Raw genomic sequence first — 24023 nt, 5'->3', positions numbered from 1 at the left:
CTGACATGAACTCTACAGATATATTTTTTTATAAATTGTTCGGTTATAATGCTGATTCGCAGACAACACTCCTTCCCTTAATAACAAATTTATACTGAACATCGCAATTAGATCGATCTTGAAGCTTAATTTGGTTTTTTAGATCTAAGAAAGATAACTCAGGGGAAATACTTTAGGTTTAGCAGGTGCATGCTTCTCATTATGATTGTTATTTTTAAGCAGTGGTGGATAAATTACGTTATCTTTTACAGAAAAGGCTCACTTTAAGGATATTTCAATCAGTTTAGAATGTCTACAAATTGTTGGACTATTTCGTTTGATATCATTCCGCACGGATAAGGGGAGACAATCAGGGTAGGTAAATTTTACCTGTTGTTTCGCAAGGTGAGCAAGTTTGATAGAAAGGTACATACAGGTGTGTATAAGTTGACTTTCACATTAACCTCATATTTGCATTTATTGTCGATTCAGCAAGACAAAATACATTTTATTTCCATTTCTTCGCAGTAAACTTCCCAACATGTTAATAAATCATTTAAGGCTAATTTGCAAATTATTTCCCGTGCTCGTGACAAGCCCACTAGCTGCACATAATTCATGTAATGCAGATAAGATTGTTTTTATATATTTGATAGCATCATGTCAATGATATCATGGTGAATTGTCGATCATTCAATGAATCTCTGGGATCACCTGAACTAGGCGATCATAAATTATACTGTCTGATGATCAGATAATTTGAAAGTTGCAGAGTTGTAAGAATTATGTCATTGGTACATGTTATATCATCAAAAGGCCAAACAGATAATAGGGCTAGTAACAATAAACCAAAGTACTGAACATCGGATGACTGCAAGTTCTGGTGGATGGTCACAAGCACTTGTCTCAGAAAAAAAAATCACATCTCTTATACCTGAAAGTTAGATTAAGGTACATAGATATATTTTTTCTGAGACAAGTTCCTGTGTGGATGATGAATAAATAACAGGGAATTCAACCTCACCGTAATAACTATTATCATGATTATATTGTAGTGGTACAATCATTTGTTATCAGTATACTCTGGTTTGTTGTTATATATTATATTAATATTTGTATAACAGTTAAATATAATTTGCATCCATTTGTATAGTATTCTATTCTACTATTCTAATGATAGTGCAGTGCATGGTGGACAGGGGCGTAGCTACCCGGAGGCACGGCAGCACGTGCATCCACGTCGTTTTCACAAAAAAAAATATAGAGAGAGAGAGAGAGTGAGGGACAAAGTTATCATATAGGAATTGGTCTTTCTATGTATGCATTTTAAAACTGCACAAAGAATAAAAGCAAGAGGAATACACATGCAGCGGAATTTTTAATCCTGTAAGACATGTATGTGTACGATTAATTAATACAACTGGTGTAAACTTAGAGGAACTTTTTATATTACGGGCATTGTTTAGAAAATACCAGCTACATAGTTGTTGGTACCACAACCATACCGTATACTCGCTTTGAGTGCAAAAAAAAACCATAATTCCTTTAAGGTTAACAAAAAAACATGAAAATTATTATTTTCCGCTTCGCCCCAAAGCACACATCTTACTAGAATGAAGACTCTTCAACTCGTATCGATCCGGGAATAATGACTGTTACCGTGTGAACTAGTTCAATATTGACTTAGTATGTAGGTCTTGACAATACGAATAGTTCATTTTCACATCACGTCAACGTATCTCGTCCTGTGTGCATGTAATATTTGCTACCGGACATTAATAACCATTCAATCAATCAATAGTTTCCGTATACTAGTAGATGAGAAGTTGGAACTGCTGTTATTGTAAAAAAAAAGTACACATTTTCCAGTACATGTTTTACGTTTTTATTTATTTTACCAAAAAAATCTTTTATATAGATTCGATAATTTGGAGGCAGACTTTTTCAACAAATTGTCGGCATTCCTATGGGAACGAACTGTGTGCCTCTCCTTGCCGACCTCTTCTTATTTTCATATGAATCGGAGTTCCTTCAGACACTTGTCAAAAACAAGAAGATCAAAGAAGCCAGATTATTTAATTTCACTTTTAGATATATTGAGGATGTTCTTTCCATTAACAATCCGAACTTTTCTGATTGGGTTCCATTAATATATCCCCCAGAACTAGAAATTAAAGAAACAACAGACACAGCTTCCTCCGCCTCATTTTTGTCGAGCCTTCGACTTTTGTCGAAAAAGCGAGACATAGCGATCCTACATTCCGTCGGCGGCGGCGGCGTCCACAAATATTCACTCTGTGGTTAAAGTTTTTGAAATTTTGATAACTTTCTTAAACTATCCTGGATTTCTACCAAACTTGGACAGAAGCTTGTTTATGATCATAAGATAATATTCAAAAGTAAATTTTGTAAAAAAAAAATTCCATTTTTTCCGTATTTTACTTATAAATGGACTTAGTTTTTCTGCCAGTTAACATTACATTCACTCTGTGGTTAAAGATTTTAAAATTTTAACAACTTTCTTAAACTATCCTGGATTTTTACCAAACTTGGACAGAAGCTTGTTTATGATTAAAAGCTAGTATCCAGAAGTAAATTTTGTAAAAAAAAAAATCCATTTTTTCCGTATTTTACTTATAAATGGACTTAGTTTTTCTTCCAGTTAACATTACATACAGTCTGCAGTTTAAGTTTTTAAAACATTTATTAGATTCATAAACTATCCTGGATTTTTACCAAACTTGGACAGAAGCTACTTACAATCAAAAGATAGTATAGAGAGGAATATTTTTATTAATTTTTTTCCTCATTTTTGCTGAGCCTGTGATTAACAGCAAAAAGTAGGCGAGACACTGGGTTCCGCGGAACCCTTATGAATTTTTAGACTTATATCTCGAATTTGACATACACAGTCATCTCAGTACCAGAATCTATGACAAACGAGACGATTTTAATTTTAAAATTATAAATTTCCCCCACCTTAGTAGCAATATACCAACTTCACCTGCATATGGGATATACATTTCCCAACTTATTCGATATTCAAGAGCTTGCAGCTCCTACTCAGACTTTGTAAAACGTCACCAGTGTCTGAGCAGAAAGTTGATGAACCAGGGGTATGTCAAAGAATGTCTCGTCCTTTTTCTAAAAAAGTTCATCGGAAGGTACCAAGACCTTGTTGATAAATATTCCGTATCAACTTCACAAATAATACATGATGGTCTTGAAGTATAGATTCTGCATACTGACGTTGTTTATCATCTTAACAACGTGTAATATTGTTCTTTCATTTGTCTTTGTTCTATTATTAATATTACTTTTACTGTTTGGTTTGTTTTCTGTGATATCCATTTGACGTGGCTAGGTACTTATACATCCCGTCAATGTGTTTGTATTATCTTTCATTTTTGCTGGTGTGTTTTGTATATGCGACTTTTTGTGTTTCTGTGGTTCTTATAACATGACTCTGTACTTTAAAAGATCCCGTCATTATGTTATTGTTCTATTATATGTCATTATGTTATTCTTCTATTGTAAATTTGAAAATACTTTGAACGACAAACGACAAATTTATTTTACTCGCGTAGTGGTATTTACCATATGTGGATTCTTAAAAAATCTAAAGAACTTTTGGACAATTTTAAATCTCGGTCTATTTCTGAAATTAATTCTAACATAACTTTTGATTTTTTAACCCTGTATACCAACATTCCCCATGTGAAATTATAAAATTGTTTTGAATAAACATTGAATGACAAACTTTTTTCTTATGTGACGTTTACATTTTCTGACGTCAGACACGCGAAGCAATGAATGTGGTTTTTAACTTGATAGATGCTTTTGTGCTTTTTTTGTAAATAATTGTTTGTTTTGATATTGTAACACAGTGATGACTGCTGTACCCATATTTTGACTATTTTATTTATAATGTCTGTTTTGTTCACGCATCGTTGTAAATATAACGGAATTTGATAAGACTGTCGTACAAGTGAGAGGTTTAGCGCTATGAAACCAGGTTCAATCCACCATTTTCTACATTTGAAAATGCCTGTACCAAGTCAGGAATATGACAGTTGTTGTCCATTCGTTTGATGTGTTTTGTCATTTGATTTTGCCATGTGATTAGGGACTTTCCGATTGAATTTTCCTCGGAGTTCAGTATTTTTGTGATTTTACTTTTTTCTATATGGGCCGGCTATACGAATGGTTGATTGTAAAACCATTTAAATACATTGTTAATTCTAACTCGTTTTACTGGACTATTAGGTCATTCAATTTTAAAAAGAACTGTCTGTCCGAGTAGGACACTAAACTGCTGATTCTTGTTCGAAAGATACACCAAACTTTTTTTACACGTATCTTCACTGTTATCATCTAGATATTGCCATACAACTGGTCGAATGCATATGCATTTGTTAATTAGCTGGCAAATTAAAAACGCAGATCATGAAAAAGATCGTGATCAAAGTACCATTTACTCTGAAAAAGTTCATTAATTTCAACTTCGAATATTCCTAACTACGTAAAATTCGAAATTCCCATCTCTCTTGTAGAGTTTACCCACAAAATTTTTAAACATCTAAATACATTGTAAGCAAAATATATGAGAATGTGTCCGCAAGTATTTGGTATCCAATGATGTTTATGCTAACAGAAACTCCACATATAGTATTGTGTTTATGTTTATTGTTTGTTTTTTTAAATCTACTTTGCTCAATACAAATACTAGCATATGGAACAAATCTCCGTGATTTTAAAAGCTTTCACGTACAAAAATGCAAGCGACAATGTTAAGTCTTCATTCGACTCGAAGTTAAACAAATAGTTTACCAAAAAACCACAACAAAAATGTCCAAGTTTTATTTCGGTTCTGATTGTTTTGAAACGTTATATATGGGGAGCTTCCGGGGGGGCTTTGCCCCCCTGGCCCCCCTACCAGGGCTTTGCCCTGGACCTACTGGGGGCCTTGGGTGGCCCCCAGACCCCTCGCCCTATAGTTTGTGATTCCACTTCATTAAGAAGGTAGCTACGCCCCTGGTGGACACTCTTCTGTAATTATAATTTGTTTTTCTAACATTGTATTTGAGTAGGCATTCATATTTTCCCGCGTTTGTTGCAAAACATTCTTGAGAAATTCTTCCACATGCGCACAATTTTTCTGTATTCTTGATTTTTGTTCTCACGAAAAAACATTTTCATATCATTTATCTATGTACTTAAAAATTATTTTATTGATAAAACTACAAGCGATAAGGAATGCTATTTTGCACTTGATAATGTCTGCGTATTTATATGATGGGTTAACCAGTCAAAAATGAAAGTAACGTGAGTAGAAATCTCTGTGGCAACAATACACCGGAATGCCCTCATGGTCATCCGATGTAAAAAAGTTAAGGTACATGTACCTAGAAATTTCTAGAAATGTAGTATACATGTATATTACATGACCAGGGTGGATAATTCAGGGGAGCACACATACCTTAAATCAGTACATAACTCTCATTTGCCTAAACATGGTTTCTTAATGGATCTGGAAATGTTGTCAGCCTGTACAAATCACTTTTCTGCTCCCAAATAGTTGTTAAAGGTTTCGCATCTATGGAGATTTAAAAAAAATAAGTTATCAAAGAATTTCAGATATCAATGTCTTCTTCTTTTTTACAAGTTGTGTATGATGATGGTAAAGACAATTTACAGTTTAATTTTTGTTGAAATAATTAACCAAATTTATATTTTTCTCTGTTTTATGACTACTGACAGCAGCTAATAAAACATTTTGTGACAAATTGCGACAATATTGTTGGACTCATTTGATTCTACCAATAGTGAAAATGGGGCTCTTGACGAGGGATAAAAAATCCATTCTTTGTACAGTTGACCTAGCAGTATGGATATTGGATTTTCACCTCATTCAGGCTCATTGTAGCATTGAAATTGAAACATTTCCATCGTTTGCCAGAGTGACAAACCATGATGACTCTATGATGGAAGACTGTAAATGTCACCATGGCAGTCATTTTTGGTAGTTACATATAAATTTTATTTGTATTTGATTTGACCTGATGAACAGTGTACACACAAGATGATTCCGTTAGAGTCATTGATAATGATCCTGTAGATGGAGGTATACTCCATGTAGTATTCTAATTGAAAAAGATATGTCTGGGTGTAAACCACCCTTTATGTCACAAGCAATCAAATTTTCATCCTGTTTCACTGTGATTAACATGTGCACAAGCAACATGTCATTTGTATCAGGGGATTCATATCAAGTATGATATATACACGTAAACATATTATTATTATGTACTAGTATATTGTAATTATAGATTACCCGCAGCACTGAAATGAGCTGAGGCCTAGAAACATCCTGGAGCTTGAAAGACCTTTGATAATCTGTTTATCGCTATTTTGCCTATGACGTCTTTGATGTTTATGTTGACATTGTCAGGTGCACCCTTAATTTCTGACGATAATTTTCTATCTCAAGCGAGTAGAATGATAGAAAAAATGATCACAAAAAAAAAGATCAAAGGAAAAGTACACAAAATAGCGATAATTGTCTTTATGAGAATGTTTTATTCAAATATCTCCCTGATAGTGAAACCTTTCTCCTATCCAAGAAACTTTTTACTACAGTCGGGAGTAATACATTTTTAAATGGTACAGGTAAATATATATTTTGTGGTAGGGTTACCTCCCTTGGCCTTCCAGATTGGTTTACATGTATAGTTAAAAATGTCATATTTTCTTCTCTCATGAATTTCTCTGGACTACTTTGCTTTCATACAGATTTTGATTGGCTATCTATGAAAGTTATCTTTACTATTCATTGAACTACAATTTCATAGACAATGAAAATTTAAAAATCTCATTTATCTGTTATTTTCAAAATGTTGCTTATTAACGTGTATTTACAAGCCTCTAGAAAGCAATTTTTGAAGGCCATTGCAGTTACTTAACATTAATTGATCCCATTAGCTTTCATTATACAATTCTTAAGATAAAAAAATTAGACTCTAATTAATGAATTTATTGGAAACCAGAGAAAATATTACAGACATGTTTTGACTTCTCAAACTCGAACATTTCCTGTGTTGTAACCAATTTACTTGTACATTACGACTTTAGTTTTTGGAGAAGCCTTAAGGAGATAATTCTTACCATATAAAGAAATTTTATAATGTATCTGACAAATTTATTTATACATGTAAATATATGTATTAAACCTTCAAATATAAAAAAAAAAACTTGTACAAATATACATGTAGGACTTCTACTCACTTCTGAAAGCCAGCCTCTGATTTTAAAATTACAATTGAAAACAAATTATTTCCCTTGGGAAGTACTGGTAAAATACTAGTTAGCTGTAGTGAAGCGCAATCATTCATATTGGAAAAGTAAATAGAAATCATTGTGTTACTTTAATTTACAAACTTTACAAGCTTTATAATTGAGTTATTTTATATAAAAATCATTAAAAGCGTAGGACCATTAATAATTGTTATATTTATATGAACCCAATATTATCTTTAAATCAACAGGGATAACAAACAAAAACTGCTAATCGGTGATAAATTGTGAGGACCAGTTTGGTATTGACAGAAAAAATATAATATATCATTTATTATATCCCTTTTTTTAAGCGGACAGTTTAAAGTGAATGGGGAGTACTTACACTCATTTCTTTGTCCTTGGCGTGTCACACTTTTGTTTCCACAACTGCTCTTTGACAGCTTGACAGAATTTTTTTTTAAATTGTGATTATTTCACAGAATCTTATTTGCATGATGTTCTTTTCCACCTCCTATTTTGTTTTTCACCTGAAGGAATCCTGGGGTTTACTTTGGGATTACATGGATATGGACTTAGTAATTTTGCCTAACAGCAAGTAAAAAAAATGAAATAAATTTGAAAAAAAAAGAAAAACATGAGATACTTGTGCAATATGTGATGAACAAGTCCATAATAAAAGAAACATTTTCTTGTGACTTTTGATTAAATGATAAGATGATATCTGAATTTGTCTGCCTAGGAGAAATCACTGGTCAGAAGAATGACAACAATGTCAATATTTAATCAGTAAATTCTTTTGAATCTTTAATTTATATGTAAATATTTCGCAGATAACACTTTTGATTATTCACATATTTGAATATTAACGGAGATGTTGGGTATTTGGCAATGCTACAGAAACTCCAAAACTAAAAAAAACCCACAAGAACAGGGTCTTCAACAATTAATGATGTTAAAAGTTGTCCTTAAACATGTTAAAATATAAACATGTATACATATGTCAAACTCTTAATTGCCAGGGTTATAGGATTGAGTCAGTCTCTACGATTGTATTCATATAAATTAAATAAATCGCATGTATATTCTTGTAATTAGTAAATCATTTGCATATGAAGTACAACTGATAAAAGTTATTCCTTATTATCCTCAATATCAACAAAGAAAAAATAAATAAACTAGACGTGTTTTTGTTCCTTGTAACGAGACTCGATAAAGAATTCACCCTCCAAAGATAGTCCAAACACCTTTTATAGTAGGCACTGGTCTCTGCACGAATTTAGGACAGAAAGTCACAGGACAAAAAGTCACAATCCAGTTTTGAGATTATTTTTCTTTGAATAAGAAAATTCTTATTTTTAAAAACATGAATTGTATTTTTATTGAATTATTATATATAAAGCAACTTTCTAAACAAAATTTATTCTGAAAAAAAAAAATATAATTGTTAAGAAAACAATTTGTCAATGTGGCTTGGTACTTAAATGGCTTCATGGTATCAAGATATATTATCCTTTGAATGTTTGAAATTTGATAAATCTTCATTTATCAAAGCTTATGTACGATTTCCTTAACTGTAAAAAGAATATATGTAGTAAAAAGAAATTATTTCATGAACTTTCTCTTATATATTCAAACAATTTCAAAAAAATATTTGTGACTTTTTGTCCTGTGACTTTCTGTCCGTTTACCTCTCTGCACATGGGACTTAATGTACTCAACTTTGAAAAACTGAATGGGTCTTGTTTAATATAAAAAAAGAAATGGATGAATCTTATGGGTCTAATGAATTACTGTTTTCCTCTAATATAAGGCTTGGACACTTGAAAAAAAAATTTCTGAACTGACGTCCCATATGTTATGTTTGTATTGAATAGACTTTTTTCATATTACCGACTTTTGACTGCAGATTATATAATTTTTCAACAGGTTACCTACTCTGCAGTGGGACATTTTGACACTCAGTCAAGTAAGAGCGACCAAAAGAAGAAAAATCGAACACATAATCAGTGCAATTTGAGGGGAAAGTTTACTGTTTTCAGATGATTTTGTCTTGTATAAAAAATCTTTAAACCAGTAATTTCACCCAAAATTGTACAGATTTTAAGCTTGACCTAGTACCAGGATGTCCAACCACAGAGTACATGTAGGTAAATAAAAAATATAAACTCCGGAGTCAAAAGTCGGTTGATAAAAAAAAGATGTTCAAAAGAGAGATATCTTAAGAAGTGTTTAACAATTTATATACAAGTCAATTAAATGTTTATGATCTAGTAGGAAGTTTATTCAAAAGTAAATCCTTTATTTTGCATCATGGAGACTGAAAATTTATAGAATACATTTATATTTCATTTAAAATACAATTAGTTTACTATATATATATGTACACATGATACATGTATCTATAATCCTATGTATATTGAAATGATTGAAGGAACGTGTCCTTTACTCAAAGTAAACTAAAATGATAGCTAGGGGCAAGTTAACAATGTTATTGACCAAATTGTTTCATAATTCATGTAATTGTCTGAGCGATTAGTTACAATAGTTCTTATTTCACTGTACATATTTATCATTGTTTATTGTGAAAACCAATATGTACAAATGTATCCAGTAAAAATTGCTGTAAACTTCATCCCCTGAATCCCACTTAGCCTTTAATTATACACTAAAAGTTTAGAATTACGTTGCAGGGATGTGGTGGCAATTTGCCATCACCACAGCAATAAATGGGTCAGTAAACTGTATTACTGTCAAGGACTAAACTTACTTTACTTAGTGTACTGGAAGCCAATGGCTCTTATTTTACTTAGTGCACTGGATGCCAATAGCTAAACTTACAAAACGATAGGGTTTGATTTTCAAAACAAGGGTTATGGTTGGGCTGTAAACGTTTGATACGTTTTTTTCTTAATTAAAACAAAAAGATTCCACCCCTACATGCTGCACAAAGTAGTCAAATTGCATATAAGGTACCTAAGCATTTAAATTCAATTTTGCGGCTTATCAACAGAAAATTTGAGTAGATGTATTGAAAATTTAGGAATACAGATGGTGAAAGTTTTGTTGAAAATTGATCAAACAACTGACTTCATGAAAGTTATATAAAACAAAATTCAATTGAATGACTGACAGGAGTATGATAAAATACTTTCCTTATCTGGATCAAAACAATTTCAAAATACAGGTTAAAAACATCATAAATCAAACCAAAAGATATTGTGATACATCTTACATTTGTTCTTTAATTGTTTCTATTATTATATTGTAGACAGAAGTGAATGATAAGTTTGATACCTATTGCACAGCAATTATTGTGAACTTGGCTAATAATTAAGTCTCCCAAACGAAGTTTGGGAAGACTTATTGTTTTTGCTCAGTTCTTATTATTATTATTATTCTTCTTCTTCTTCTTCTTCTTCCTCTTCCGCCGCTTTTAAATTTGAACTTGTCCGCACCCGTTCTCCAAAACCGCTTGTCAGATTAACTTAGGGTTTTACAATATGCTAGACTAACATGTCTAGTGGTGCAACCAGGGTTTTGTTTGTGCAATGGGGTTTATAAAGGGGTACTTTGAGGGGCAAAAAGAAAAGAGGGTTTTACTATAGAACCCTATGGGATTTTATTTTTAGCTCACCTGACCTGAAAGGTCAAGTGAGCTTTTCTCATCACTTTGCGTCCGTCGTCCGTCGTCCGTCGTCCGTAAACTTTTACAAAAATCTTCTCCTCTGAAACTACTGGGCCAAATTTAACCAAACTTGGCCACAATCATCATTGGGGTATCTAGTTTTAAAAATGTGTGGCGTGACCAGGTCAACCAACCAAGATGGCCGCCACGGCTAAAAATAGAACATAGGGGTAAAATGCAGTTTTTAGCTTATAACTCAAAAACCAAAGCATTAAGAGCAAATCTGACATGGGGTAAAATTGTTCATCAGGTCAAGATCTATCTGGCTTTAAATTTTCAGATGAATCGGACAACCCGTTATTGGGTTGCTGCCCCTGAATTGGTAATTTTAAGGAAATTTTGCTGTTTTTGGTTATTATCTTGAATATTATTATAGATAGAGATAAACTGTAAACAGCAATAATGTTCAGCAAAGTAAGATTTACAAATAAGTCAATATAACCGAAATGGTCAGTTGACCCCTTTAGGAGTAATTGCCCTTTATAGTCAATTTTTAACCATTTTTCGTAAATCTTAGTAATCTTTTACAAAAATCTTCTCCTCTGAAACAACTGGGCCAAATTAACCCACACTTGGCCACAATCATCATTGGGGTATCTAGTTTAAAAAATGTGTGGCGTGACCCGGCCAACCAACCAAGATGGCCGCCACAGCTAAAAATAAAACATAGGGGTAAAATGCAGTTTTTGGCTTATAACTCAAAAACCAAAGCATTTAGAGCAAATCTGACATGAAGTAAAATTGTTTATCAGGTCAAGATCTATCTGCCCTGAAATTTTCAGATGAATCGAACAACCTGTTGTTGGGTTGCTGCCCCTGAATTGGTAATTTTAAGGAAATTTTGCTGTTTTTGGTTATTATCTTGAATATTATTATAGATAGAGATAAACTGTAAACAGCAATAATGTTCAGCAAAGTAAGATTAACAAATAAGTCAACATGACTGAAATGGTCAGTTGACCCCTTTAGGAGTTATTGCCCTTTATAGTCAATTTTTAACAATTTTTCGTAAATCTTAGTAATCTTTTACAAAAATCTTCTCCTCTGAAACTCCGTGGCCAAATTAAACCAAACTTGGCCACAATCATCATTTGGTTATCTAGTTTTAAAAATGTGTGGCGTGACCTGGTCAACCAACCAAGATGGCCGCCACGGCTAAAAATAGAACATAGGGGTAAAATGCAGTTTTTAGCTTATAACTCAAAAACCAAAGCATTAAGAGCAAATCTGACATGGGGTAAAATTGTTCATCAGGTCAAGATCTATCTGGCTTAAAATTTTCAGATGAATCGGACAACCCGTTATTGGGTTGCTGCCCCTGAATTGGTAATTTTAAGGAAATTTTGCTGTTTTTGGTTATTATCTTGAATATTATTATAGATAGAGATAAACTGTAAACAGCAATAATGTTCAGCAAAGTAAGATTTACAAATAAGTCAATATAACCGAAATGGTCAGTTGACCCCTTTAGGAGTAATTGCCCTTTATAGTCAATTTTTAACCATTTTTCGTAAATCTTAGTAATCTTTTACAAAAATCTTCTCCTCTGAAACAACTGGGCCAAATTAACCCACACTTGGCCACAATCATCATTGGGGTATCTAGTTTAAAAAATGTGTGGCGTGACCCGGCCAACCAACCAAGATGGCCGCCACAGCTAAAAATAAAACATAGGGGTAAAATGCAGTTTTTGGCTTATAACTCAAAAACCAAAGCATTTAGAGCAAATCTGACATGAAGTAAAATTGTTTATCAGGTCAAGATCTATCTGCCCTGAAATTTTCAGATGAATCGAACAACCTGTTGTTGGGTTGCTGCCCCTGAATTGGTAATTTTAAGGAAATTTTGCTGTTTTTGGTTATTATCTTGAATATTATTATAGATAGAGATAAACTGTAAACAGCAATAATGTTCAGCAAAGTAAGATTAACAAATAAGTCAACATGACTGAAATGGTCAGTTGACCCCTTTAGGAGTTATTGCCCTTTATAGTCAATTTTTAACAATTTTTCGTAAATCTTAGTAATCTTTTACAAAAATCTTCTCCTCTGAAACTCCGTGGCCAAATTAAACCAAACTTGGCCACAATCATCATTTGGTTATCTAGTTTTAAAAATGTGTGGCGTGACCTGGTCAACCAACCAAGATGGCCGCCACGGCTAAAAATAGAACATAGGGGTAAAATGCAGTTTTTGGCTTTTAACTCAAAAACCAAAGCATTTAAAGCAAATCTGACATGAAGTAAAATTGTTTATCAGGTCAAGATCTATCTGCCCTGAAATTTTCAGATGAATCGGACAACCCGTTATTGGGTTGCTGCCCCTGAATTGGTAATTTTAAGGAAATTTTGCTGTTTTTGGTTATTATCTTGAATATTATTATAGATAGAGATAAACTGTAAACAGCAATAATGTTCAGCAAAGTAAGATTTACAAATAAGTCAATATAACCGAAATGGTCAGTTGACCCCTTTAGGAGTAATTGCCCTTTATAGTCAATTTTTAACCATTTTTCGTAAATCTTAGTAATCTTTTACAAAAATCTTCTCCTCTGAAACAACTGGGCCAAATTAAACCAAACTTGGCCACAATCATCATTTGGTTATCTAGTTTTGAAAATGTGTGGCGTGACCTGGTCAACCAACCAAGATGGCCGCCACGGCTAAAAATAGAACATAGGGGTAAAATTCAGTTTTTGGCTTTTAACTCAAAAACCAAAGCATTTAAAGCAAATCTGACATGAAGTAAAATTGTTTATCAGGTCAAGATCTATCTGCCCTGAAATTTTCAGATGAATCGGACAACCCGTTGTTGGGTTGCTGCCCCTGAATTGGTAATTTTAAGGTGATTTTGCTGTTTTTGGTTATTATCTTGAATATTATTATAGATAGAGATAAACTGTAAAAAACAATAAATGTCGGCAAAGTAAGATCTACAAATAAGTCAACATGACCGAAATTGTCAGTTGACCCCTTTAGGAGTTATTGCCCTTTATAGTCAATTTTTAACCATTTTTTCGTAAATCTTAGTAATCTTTTACAAAAATCTACTCCTCTGAAACTACTGGGCCAAGTTAATTATAGATAGAGATAATTGTAAGCAGGAAAAATGTTCAGTAAATTAAGATGTACAAACACATCACCATCACCAAAACACAATTTTGTCATGAATCCATCTGCGTCCTTTGTTTAATATTCACATAGACCAAGGTGAGCGACACAGGCTCTTTAGAGCCTCTAGTTTTAAATTTTCAAATGATTATAAATTGAAAACCGTTTGTGATAGACACAATCTTTTTGATTGAAAATGTTCTAAATGATAAAGCCCATTAAATGAAATACAGGGTTAGTCCCCAGGGGTCACCCCCACCCCCTGCCATTTAAGAAAGTTCTAATACCTTGTAAGTGGTCAAGATCCCCACCCCTAAACCATATATATTTTGGTTTGTTATGCTAAGATGGTTTGAATGATATACAGGGTTAGTCCCCAGGGGTCATCCTGACCCCCTGCCATTTGAGAAAGTTCTAATATCTTGTAAATGGTCGAGATCCCCACCCCTAAACCATATATATTCTGGTTTTTCACGATAAAGCACATCAAATGAAATACAGGGTTAGTCCCCAGGGGTCACCCCCACCCCCTGCCATTTAAGAAAGTTCTAATATCTTGTAAGTGGTCAAGATCCCAACCCCTAAACCATATATATTCTGGTTTATCATGCTAAGATGGTTTGAATGATATACAGGGTTAGTCCCCAGGGGTCATCCCGACCCCCTACCATTTGAGAAAGTCCTAATATCTTGTAAATGGTTGAGATCCCCACCCCTAAACCATATATATTCTGGTTTGTCATGATAAAGCACATCAAATGAAATACAGGGTTAGTCCCCAGGGGTCACCCCCACCCCCTGCCATTTAAGAAAGTTCTAATATCTTCTTAGTGGTCAAGATCCCCACCCCTAAACCATATATATTCTGGTTTGTCATGCGAAGATGGTTTGAATGATATACAGGGTTAGTCCCCAGGGGTCATCCCGACCCCCTGCCATTTGAGAAAGTTCTAATATCTTGTAAATGGTAGAGATCCCCACCCCTAAACCATATATATTCTGGTTTGTCATGATAAAGCACATCAAATGAAATACAGGGTTAGGCCCCAGGGGTCAACCCACCCCCTGCCAGTTAAGAAAGTTCTAATATCTTTTAAGTGGTCAAGATCCCCACCCCTAAACTGTATATATTCTGGTTTGTCATGCAAAGATGGTTTGAATGATATACAGGGTTAGTCCCCAGGGGTCATCCCAACCCCCTGCCATTTAAGAAAGTTCTAATATCTTGTAAGCGGTCAAGATCCCCACCCCTAAACCATATATATTCTGGTTTGTCATGCTAAGATGGTTTGAATGATATACAGGGTTAGTCCCTAGGGGTCATCCCGACCCCCTGCCATTTGAGAAAGTTCTAATATCTAGTAAATGGTCGAGATCCCCACCCCTAAACCATATATATTCTGGTTTGTCATGATAAAGCACATCAAATGAAATACAGGGTTAGTCCCCAGGGTTCACCCCCACCCCCTGCCATTTAAGAAAGTTCTAATATCTTGTAAGTGGTCAAGATCCCCACCCCTAAACCATATATATTCTGGTTTGTCATGCTAAGATGGTTTGAATGATATACAGGGTTAGTCCCCAGGGGTCATCCCGACCCCCTGCCATTTGAGAAAGTTCTAATATCTTGTAAATGGTTGAGATCCCCACCCCTAAACCATATATATTCCTATTTGTCATGTCTAGAACATTTGAATGACGTATACGGTCAGTCCCCAGAGCACCCCCCACCCCCAATGTTCTAATATCTTGTAAATGGTTGAGATCCCCACCCCTAAACCATATATATTCCTGTTCGTCATGTAATGAACATTTGAATGACGTATAGGGCCAGTCCCCAGGGGTTCCTCCCCACCCCCAATATTCTAGTATCTTGTAAATGGTCGAGATCCCCACCCCTAAACCATATATATTCTGGTTTGTCATGCCAAGATGATTTGAATGATATACAAGGTTAGTCCCCAGGCATCACTAATGCATATAACTTTACTGGACCAAACCAATTTTCACTGGACGTTGCCCAATGTCAGGCGACCCTGGGAATTACGAATTATGTGAGCTTCGTTTGGGAGACTTCCTAACAGCATCCTGTTACAATCATTTCTTGTCATCTTTGAAACTCTGCATGATGCAACTATGCAAATTTGTATTTTTTTTCGGCACCCGCCGTAGCGGAGGGGGCATTAAGTTTTACCCTTGTCCGTCTGTACGTACGTCCGTACGTCCCAAAATTGGTTTTTCGTTCTCTAACTTGAGTTTGCCTCAACCAAATGTTATGAAACTTATACACAATGCTTATTACCACAAAACAACGATCAAATTTGAATTTTGGTGGCGTCACTTTAACCGTTCTAGAGTTATGCCCCTTTATAAATGGAAAAAAAAAGCAAAATTTTTAGTTTCCTTTCTCTAACTTAAGTTGCCTCAACCAAATGTTATGAAACTTATACACAATGCTTATTACCACAAAACACAGATCAAGTTGAATTTTGGTGGTGTCACTTTAACCATTATAGAGTTATGCCCATTTATAAATCGAAAAGTTGCAAAATTTTTAGTTTCCATTCTGTAACTTAAGTTTGCCCCAACCAAACATTATGAAACCTATACATAATACACTTTATTGTTCTTGAGTTATATCCCTTTATAATGTTGTATGCAAGCGGGTTCTCCATTTATTTCCATTATACTTTAGCGTTATAGGGATTTCCTGGAGGTTTTTGATGATAGACAGTGTAAGATACATTCTTTATACATGTGTCTGTTTTAGGTCAGGAACCTGTAATTCATTGCTTGTCATTGATTGCTGTCCGTGATTATGATACATGCATGTATTTGTTTGTTTATTGTTTTTCTTGAATCAGGCTGTTGGTTTTCTCATTTTAATTTTTTCAGATCTTATCATGTTGGGGCCTTCTAAAGCTGATTAGACCATGTATACAGTATGGGTTTTGCTCATTGTTGAAGGTTGGATGTTGATCTGTAGTTGCTTATATCTGTGTCATTTGAACTCTTGTGGATAGTTGTCTTATTGGCAATCATGCCACATCTCCTTATATTGACCTTATTTCTATATTTACCAGTACATGTTGTGCATAGATGTAGGTGATAAGGTTCAGGACCCTTCCCAACTAGACATGTACATGTACAAATGATGCATTAATGTCGAAATCTTCTTTTAATGTTTGGAATAGCCTTTTGATGAATTGTATATTAAGATTGTGGGAAAGTTCTTAAAGCTACGATGAAAACAGTTACAATTAGAACACCTCTCTGCATGCCTTCATTGTCAGGTGGGGTAGTTAGCAAGTCCTACCTCAGGTAAATTCTAGCTGTCAGATTTGTAATTCAGGGTCATCTAGATCATTAGAGTGATTTGGTGGTCAAGAGGTTTTTACTGACAGGTAAGGATTTGTATAAAGATAAATTGATTTACAGATTCTGAACATGAAAAGTTTTTTGCATATATTACACCATGATCGTAAATACTTAAGCGAAAACTTTTCTTTATGAAAGATTATGCAAATGATTTTAGCTTGTGGCAGGGAATTTATGCATGTTACAATGTATATGAGTTTTCATTTATGCTCAATGAAAGTCGGTCAATTTTTTTCTGTATAATTCCTGTGCAGTGTTTCTATTTTGTATGTTAATATTTGTTTTTAAATTTTATCTTGACCTATGATGGCACTGGAGAGATACGTGTATTGTAAACTTGTTAAACACATGGCTTGCCTCATTCTAACATGTATTTAATTGTAAGAGACATTGTTGTTTTTGTCACATGATATGTGGTTTATTTTGTTTTGTTTTTTTATTTGTGGAAACTTGTTGATTACATTGGAATGTTGCTCTGTTTAATTCATTTAAATTTCGTTTAAGAGTATGGAGGATAAAGGAAGGGGTTGTCACATAGGAAAGAAGTGAACCTATGATACAAATACTACATAATGTCTTATGTTTGGTGTACATTTGTTGTTGGATTACTGTCTCATTGATGTTTACCCCTGAAGTCCTTTTATTGACATTACATGCACTTATATAAAAATCACTCGTGTAATAGCACAATAGTTGGACAAACTATAAAATTTAGTTAAAAAAGACTTAATTGACTAATCAGATAGACACAAATCACAAAAAAAAACTGACAAAAAGATTCAAGAGACATAGTTTCTTTTTAACAGTATTCACTCTTACTGAAAGCTACATGTAGTTCAAAGTCATTTACAACTAATAGATAAATTATGGTTCCCAAACTAAGATATCAATCATTACATATCCAATGGTTTAGTGTAAAGACTTCATACATTTTGTAACTGGCCTAGGACAAAAATGACCTTGTGTGCAATGCCAAAATATGCTTGCTTGAGCTTATTATAACCTGCTTAGTAAAGATTGGTAAACTGGGTATAATGTATACTGACTGTTGCCTTGTAATTTGCAACTGATACATCTAAACCAATTAACAAGATTTCACTACAACTTTGAGAGAGTCTTTGCCTCCAAATGGCATCTTATTAAGCTACAGGATGTACACCTTCTATTCTATTTTTGTCGAAGTTGATCTTTGTAGCCTTATAACTGTTTCCGAATAACAAAATAACAACATTTAAGAAATGTTATAAAAATTCAGCAATTAAGATAGAATACATATATCTACATTTAGAAACAATATGAATGGTAATTGCTGGTTCCCAGCTGGTTTTGTTGTCCTTTGACATTCATCCCCTAGCCCTCTGTAAAAACCTTATCTTTAAAAAATACTGTGGATTTATTATTATATTTGTGGGGTACCAGTTTTTGTGGATTTATTATTATTTTTGGGGTACCAGTTTTTGTGGATTTTGTGGGTATAGGTAAACAACAAATTTAAATGTTCAATGAAGTAGATATTTCTCGGGGTAACAATCTGCTCTATGTCACCCTCTCAGCTATGTGTTAATTATATAATGTTCAATGAAGTAGATATTTTTTATAGGCTTGTATGCACAGACTTTGGAAAAAACACAAAATGAAACATATCCACGAAAATACAAGATTTCCTTGATCCACCAGAATACAGGTTGTCCTCGATCCACGATAATTGATACCCATGAAAAATAAATGAATAGATAGCACATTGATACGACGTGTAAATATACTACCATTAAAAGCATGTCAAGCATAGTAATACTAGATATGTACAAGTATTTACACCTATTCTATATCCATATTGTAAACAGACAGTGTAAAAACATTTATTGTACATAATCACCTTTGCTATCAATTTGTCAACAAAATTTTGTTTATTTTATCATAATTCTATATGATAATTTCTATATGATTGACGGTTTGTTGACAAGTTGATCCATCCTAAAACCATTAAGATTATTAACAAAATATTTATAGCCAGAAACTAAATGTCTGTGTATGTGTGATTGTCTTTAGGGATTTAAAAAAGAGAGGGATGTTGAAAAGATAGATAGAATTTGTTGTGGTAATAAATTGATATTCAGTTGTGAATTATTGACATACAAATGTATATATAATAAAAGGTTAAATGAAGATATGCAGGGTTCAAAATATTTATGTGGCCAAGTGGTCTAAGTCATGTAACTGTTAAGTCCAACTACTGTTCTATCACTAGCCTGTCAACACTGAGATTGGGAGTTCGACTCCAATCTTAAATGACTATGATTGTCCGTTTTCTTGCCAAAGGTCAGTGGTTCTCCCTGGGCACTCCCCATTCCTCCACCAACAAAAACTGATCGCCACAAAATAGCAATAAGCGTTAAAAGTTGAATTAAACACCTGAATCAATCAATCAGTCAAAATATTTACAACAGTGTAGTTCAGAAAAATATATATAGGGTACAAAAATTATACACAGTTTACATAATATCAGTGTGTATATATGTAAAGTTCACATTTGTAGTTGTGTGTACATTAAGACTGTAATAAGTTGCAGTATTATCCACAGTCAGAATTATAATTTAAATGCCTCTTGTAGGGTGAGTGCTGACCTATTATAATGAGTTGTTCTTGTCCTGAAAATGTTTGAAATATTTGCCACTGGACATTAAGCAAGAAACAATCAATCATAGTAAAGTTTGTGGATAGAAAAAACATATATGCTATTGAATGTTACAAAGTTGACTACAATTTAAAAACTGCACGTGTCGAGTACATTAAAGAAGGGGCATGCATTTCAATGAAATTTTTCTGAGTATTCATGTAATATTTATCTTTGAACATTAAACAGGGCTCTATCAATCAATCAACCAATCAGTGACCCTAACCCATCTGTATTTTAGATGGCCTCCACAATTTTGCAATTATGATTGAAATTATTTTACTTTGAGTTGATGAAGATATATTATCTATATTTTTGAAAAGGTTTCATTCAACTTATTTGCATATTAGGCCACCCTTAAAAATAATTTGTTTGAAGTTGCCTACCCATGCCTCATAGGGTTAGGTAGGTTACGGTAGGGATTTCGTTTTTTTTTTAGCCAACAACATAAGTCACATGTTTCTGACAAGAAAACGATGTTAGAGCAGAAAAAAATCTTTAAAAAAAAAATTGAAACGATTTGTGTCATAAAATTTTTTTGGTGAGGCTGCTTTTTAGGTGGGTAGGTAGGCAACATCAAACAATTTAAATTTTATTTTTGGCCTTGGGTATCTCTACAAAATTTCACATTTTTTCATTCTATCATTTCTATCAAACAAATTATTTGTGGATATGACAATTAAAACATAATCCATGGTAATATATGTTTGAAGTTTGAACAAATGTTTTTTTTTTTTTAAATTCAAACCCATCTCTATAAGCAAATTATTGTAACATTTTTGTAATTCATTAAGTCTTAAAACAATACAGTCATCAAACAATTATGTGTTTTTCCTTCTGTTGTTTTAACCCACGGCCCTATCATAACTTATTCATCCTATTAATTTGGCATAATTAAAACCGTTAGTTTTACAATTGTATCAATAGAATCAGTTGATTGACTCAGCCATATATTGATGATATTTATATATCATTTATGACAGACTAATTTGATATTTTAGATGGATGACATTAGATGTTTCACATGTAAATATGGAAAGCTAATGAGATTGCAAAAACTTGTTAAAGATGGGAGAAATCATACAGGGGACGTCAATACTTGGTGTTTTTGTTTGATTTACCTGTTTCATGGCTTGTTTATTAGCTTTTGGAACAAAAAACCGATGGTAATTTTCTTGTTGTCGATTAGATAGTTGGATTCATACAAAAATTAATCATAAGATCGTTAAGATGACCATATAAGGAAATTGTGGTTATGTTAGTCAGATCTCATTGTGATAGAAATATTTCAGGAGGATACATATCTCCGTTTTAAAGTACATGTTATCATTGGTCTTTGGTCTGGTCATTATAATTGATAATTGGTTGAAATTGTTTGTTTTCGTGTAGAAATTCCCAAAAAGAGCATACTTTACTTTGTAATGTAATGCATTGCAGCATGCAACAGATCTAGACTAAATGTGTCAAAAGAACAAGTTAATTTTATATCAGAAGCTGAATATTTTCAAAAGTTAACTTTTTGATTGTTTTATTATTTTGACTTTTTTTTAAAGTGTTGACCAACATTTTTGTCTTACCTCTGAAGACACATTGTTTTCGAGCTTGAGTGTAGAAGACCTATTGTTGAAGGCCGTACAGTTGCTTTAATTGCTTACATCCACTTCATTTGAACTATGATGGATAGTTGTCTCATTGGCAATCATATCACATCTCTTTATTTTTATACTAGTCAATAGGCAATCAATATTTTGTGTGAAATGTCTTTTGATCTGAAGATTTCAAATAAGACAGATGGCCTTGACCTCAGTTTCATGGTTCAATGACTGAAACAACTCTGCCTTTAGATTTGTGAACATTTGAATAAAAATAAGTACCTTATCACAGTATTAAGGTAATATCTTTACGGAAAACACCATGTATATTTATTAAGTCTTTACAATCAATTAAGGTATTGAGTCTGAAAAGACCATCTGACCATATTATGACTAAATTTGAATGTATTATGACTGAATCTGACGGTATTATGACTAAATCTGACAATAAAGACATATTAATTTATGATTGAGTCATTTTTATGCCCCCGCCGTAGCGGAGGGGGTATTAAGTTTTACCCTTGTCCGTCTGTACGTCCGTCCGTACGTTCAAAATTGGTTTCCGTTCTCTAACTTGAGTTTGCCTCAACCAAATTTTATGCAACTTATACACAATGCTTATTATCACAAAACACAGATCAAGTTTGAATATTGGTGGCGTCACTTTAACCGTTCTGAAGTTATGCCCCTTTATAAATGGAAAAATTGCAAAATTTTTATTTTCTTCTAAATATCAAGTAATTTTTATTAAAATTGGAGTTATCTTCCTTTGTCCATGATTAAAGTTGAATTAACTACAATTAATACTTTATACAATGCAATGTTTAATTTTGACTCCACTGATAAAACACAGATCAAGTTGAATTTGGGTAGTGTCACTTTAACCATTATTGAGTTATGCCCCTTTATAAATTGAAAGATTGCAAAATTTTTAGTTTCCATTCTATAACTTAAGTTTGCCCCAACCAAACATTATGAAACCTATACACAATATTCATTACCACAAAACTCAGATCAAGTTCAAATTTGGGTAGCGTCACTTTTACCGTTCTTCAGTTATGTCCCTTTATAACTATATGATATGCAAGCGGGGGCATCATCTGTGTCCACATGTGGACACTATCCACATTTATCTCAGATTCTTATAAGTCAAAAAGGCCAACTATGATCATTGCGAGATGCACTAAGTCTCTCTAACCGTGCTAGTAGGGATCCCTACCCTTTACCTCACATTCAATGCCATCTGGTACCAGTTTTTTCCAATTCAAACTTTTTCAAATACATGTAGTACTTTTAAAAATTTACAAATTCCTACCCAATTTGGAGCTAACGATTTCTGGCAAATATGTGTATCTGATTACTAAAAAGGAAATATTATGAAAATAATATGGACTTTTAAATTCCTCTACGGTAACTCTTGTCTCATATTTTATAAGATAATAATTTAGTCTTATTAACGAAACATTGTACATAGTTAACTTGACCTTGAGCTCATTTTCATGGTTCATGAGAATCAGTATTTCAGATCACATGATAAAATATATGTAAATGCACAAATGTATATAATTATTATTGAAAGCAAGCCTAAAGCATCTGTTATCAGTACATTATCAGTGTCATGTACATATAATGAGAGTACAATAGACTTAGAGCATGCTTGAAGCTTTAAACAAGACTCTTTGAATATGGTATATATAAATAAAAGTTTGGAATTTCCAACCAATTTGTCAGCACATGAGCAGTAGCATTTACCAAACTTTTAGGGGTCATTTTAATGAAAGCAAGCTTAAAGCATGCCTCAAACATGATCCTTTATATATAAGCTATTATGCTCAGTGTTTTGTACATAGTACTATAAGTAAATGTACCAATAAAGCATGCTCGCCTATTAAAACGTTAAAACCCGCTGCATTTGTTTGCACCTGTCCTAAGTCAGGAACCTGATGTTCAGTGGTTGTCGTTTGTAGATGTGTTTCTCGTTTCTCGTTTATTATATACATTGTAGATAAGACTGTTGGTTTTCCTGTTTGAATGGTTTTACACGAGTCATTTTTGGGGACCTTTATAGCTTGCTGTTCGGTGTGAGCCAAGGCTCTGTGTTGAAGGCTGTACTTTGACCTATAATGGTTTACTTTTACAAATTGTGACTTGGATGGATAGTTGCCTCATTGGCACTCATACCACATCTTATTATATTTATTATGCTCAGTGTTTTGTGCATAGTACTGTAAGTAAATGTACTAATAAAGCATGCTTGAGACCTAAATTAGACTGACATTGGTACATGTACATTTATGTAAATGGAATAGA

The 24023-nt window shown here is 33.4% G+C and overlaps 1 protein-coding gene across 6 annotated transcripts in view; it reads left to right on the top strand.

Moving 5' to 3' along the window:
* The first annotated feature begins 273 nt into the window (after positions 1–273).
* LOC127717694 (advillin-like) overlaps positions 274–24023 on the top strand; it is a 70837-nt gene continuing 47087 nt past the window's right edge. For 2 of the 6 annotated variants that reach the window (XM_052223449.1, XM_052223444.1), the window contains exon 1: positions 322–415. The gene's annotated coding sequence lies outside the window, so the exon portion shown is untranslated. Of the gene's footprint in view, positions 416–17429; positions 17474–24023 lie in introns of those variants that run through there. The other 4 variants (XM_052223447.1, XM_052223445.1, XM_052223446.1 and 1 more) reach the window with 4 other exon arrangements.

The sequence above is a fragment of the Mytilus californianus genome, unplaced genomic scaffold, assembly GCF_021869535.1.
Source record: "Mytilus californianus isolate M0D057914Y unplaced genomic scaffold, xbMytCali1.0.p SCAF_10, whole genome shotgun sequence".
Lineage (NCBI taxonomy): Eukaryota > Metazoa > Mollusca > Bivalvia > Mytilida > Mytilidae > Mytilus > Mytilus californianus.
This window is presented reverse-complemented; position numbering and strand designations above follow the sequence as displayed.